The sequence below is a fragment of the Miniopterus natalensis genome, chromosome 10, assembly GCF_054644295.1.
Source record: "Miniopterus natalensis isolate mMinNat1 chromosome 10, mMinNat1.hap1, whole genome shotgun sequence".
Lineage (NCBI taxonomy): Eukaryota > Metazoa > Chordata > Mammalia > Chiroptera > Miniopteridae > Miniopterus > Miniopterus natalensis.
The window spans coordinates 43323711-43326875 of NC_142090.1; the positions used below are offsets into that span (position 1 = coordinate 43323711).

General features: G+C 38.6%; 1 non-coding gene across 1 annotated transcript; it reads right to left on the bottom strand.

The window, feature by feature from the left end:
* Window positions 1–288: 288 nt before the first annotated feature.
* On the bottom strand, window positions 289–395 carry LOC148092244 (U6 spliceosomal RNA). Its single transcript, XR_015715239.1, has one exon. It is a non-coding gene; the product is annotated as a U6 spliceosomal RNA (small nuclear RNA).
* Window positions 396–3165: the final 2770 nt, after the last annotated feature.

A 3165-nucleotide genomic window follows, 5' to 3' on the forward strand; every position in this document is an offset into this window, starting at 1 on the left:
AAAAATAAATGTTTATTGTTGTTTTAAGCCACTAAGTTTTAGAGTAACTTATTACACAGCAAATAGATAACTAATACACTGCTCTCCCAGGACCAACATTGGGTGGGTGTTGAGTAGAAACATTTGTCAATGGAATAAAGAGTTGATAAAACTAGAGAAGGTGAAAGGGTTTCAAGGCTTGAAAATGTGAAGGTGAATTTGGAAATTCAAAGTGAGGAACTCCAGTTGATATTTGAGTTACATAGCAGGGTATAGGAGGGAGCTGAACGCCAAGAGCTAGCTTTTTTTTTTTATATGGAACACTTTATGAATTTGCATGTCATCCTTACTCAGGAGCCATGCTAATCTTCTCTGTATGGTTCCAATTTTAGTATATATGTTGCAGAAGTGAGCACTGGCTCTTTTTTTTTTTAAGTCAAGGGAGTATAACATATGATGCCTTTATGGCTCTTTCTAGGTAGTTAAGCTAAGGTTAGCAGAATGAGAAGAAAACTAGAAATTAAGGGCAATAAGTCAGCCTAGGAATAGATGTTCTTGGTAACTTACTTAGATTCCCTTTACTAGGCCAACATACCATTCCCCAGCTGCTGCATCCTTCTTCAGAGAACTGCTAGCCAGAAATGACTGAGAGGTTACTGTTTCCCCCAGGGCAACCTCCAGCCGTTAACTGACAGATACAGAAATTGAAAAGCCTCCCTGGCCTCAATGTTTATCAATTCTGTGGTATTGTTCTTGCTCCAGAGCTCCCCTTGGGATCAGACTGAGGCTAGACTTCAGCTGAAACCACATCTTACTTAGCTTATCCTCTGTGCTGTCCTCCTCCCCTCACTCCCTTACATCATCCACAAGAGATCACACTCTCAGTTAATCACTTGTGCAAGAATCCCTGCTGCAGGCTTTGTGATAAAAAAAAACCTTACCTAAGACACCATGTTTAAAGAAAGTGCATATGCCTATAGCATCTATTGTGATGTATTTCTCAGAAACCATGAGTGCCTCAGGTAGAGTGCAGGGGTAAGGTTTATACCAAGAACTGCTTAATACCATGGATATTAAATATGTAGATCTTCTGAACCTTAAAAGAAAATTTTGGGGATAATTAAGAGGATGGGGGTCCAAATTATGGGTCCACAGCAACTATAAAGACAGAAAAGGGATGCATAAGTGATTGTCTCCTAATTTTCAAGATTAGTTTCTGAAGAACTGTGGCAGGATAGTAAGGAGCTAGGATAATTCCTGGGCAAGTGGAAAGGGAAACTGAGACAAGAAAATTAAACAAGGCCAAACAGCTTGGGTAGCTTTTAGCTAGCTTGTGAATTGCAAGACCTTCTCTTCCCCAAACAAGGACATTTAAAAGCAAATGGTTAATATTTCTCTCCTTTACCAGAGAATACATAACTTAAATCACCCTGGCCTAGGAAAATAGAGAACAACAACCACAGCTAAACCCAAGGACAAATATCACTTAGGGGATGTTATGACAGGAAAGGGGGAAGGAAATAAAGGGGGAGTTCATCTCACCCACCAGACAAAGTCAGCTCTCTTAGGACTTACCAAACAAGATGCAACAATGTAAAAGGGGACTTTGAATCCTAATGTGCTACCCAAGATAGCCAGCAGAACATTGAAACTCACAGGAAGAATGGTTTGAACCCCCACTGTGCACAAGCTCAGACCATCTGAGTGGCCCACTTGTGCTTTATGCCAAGTGTATTTTTAAAACTTGCCTGCCTTGCTTCTTTAAAAATATGCTTGCTTTACTATAACACTGCTGTCTGTCACTCATTTGAAATATTTCTTATGAGATTGACAAGGGCCAAAGAGGGAACAGCCCTCTCCCTCTGACTCAAGGGGCTGTCCAATAACAGAACTACCACAAAACATTTTCAGACTATATCACTAGTCTGGTCCTATGGGTTAATTATATGGTTTTAGTATATGTCTCAGTCCCATCCACAGTTTTTTGAGAGTATTAGAGCACATGACATAATAAATTGGATACTGGCACCTATATTTGATGCTTCTATCACAGAAGAAAAGATGAACAGGGTTATATGCTGTTATCTGACATGGGATCACCCAAAAGTTCCCAGGAAGCTTTAATGTAAAGATTAAAAAGAATCTAAGAAATTCATACATTGGGTGATGTCTATTCATGGAAAAGAATATAACATATTTGGAACTAAAGCTTTTAAATCCCTGCCCAAGCCAAGCCAAGGAAAAATAATCAATATAAGAAAGATTTTTTTACTCTCCTGGAAAGAGCTTTTGAAGATATTACTCTATTAGTTTAAATTCTGATAGCTTTTTCTTTGAGTGTAATTCCACCATTGATACATAAGCTTTTATATCATTTTTTTCAACGAGGTAGGATTTCTTACCATCTTCATGCTCAAAGTATGACAAGTGGAGGCAATTGCCTCAAACTCTGAGATTAATCCATTCAATCCCTCCTCCCACTATCCCTGCTGGCAACTGGGTTGTCACTGGAGAAATTGGTCTCAGGGAGAAAAGATAATCTACATACACAATCATCATCAAAATAAAGCCAGCTGGGTTGTCACTTCTACTACGTAATCCACCATCTCTCATTACTCAGTTCTAACTTCAGCTATACAGACAAGCTAGCAACGTACAGAATCAATCACAGTTGCCTGCCCAATCACTAATTAAACACCTCCCTAGGAGTGGCCCCAATTCTCATCACTTACTACCAGCTTTTTATATTTTGCATTTGACAAGAACACTGGTGTCAACAAACTTGGGTCTGTAATTGTTACTAACTCTTTGTGACCCAGGGCCCATCACCTTTCTGTGCTTCAGTTTCCTCAGCTGCAAAAAATAAAAAATAAAAAGAGAGAGAGAGAGATTGATTTTGATCAGTGTGTCTGCATCCAGAAACACTAGTTCAGAGAGATGACTTTTGCACAAAAAAGATTATATGATTTTGTAAACCAAAGATCACTGCAAACTATAGACCCTCCTTGGGTCATTCCCACTATACTGAACATAAAAAATGTTTTCTGTAATAAATGAGTTTCACATTGTTTGAATTAAAAAACATTGGCCATGGAAATTTTTTAGGTGGCAAGCTTACTAAAAATTCCAATTCTGTTTTTAGTGGTAACCTGAACTGGAGGAACTTTTCTACCTTTATGAGTCAAT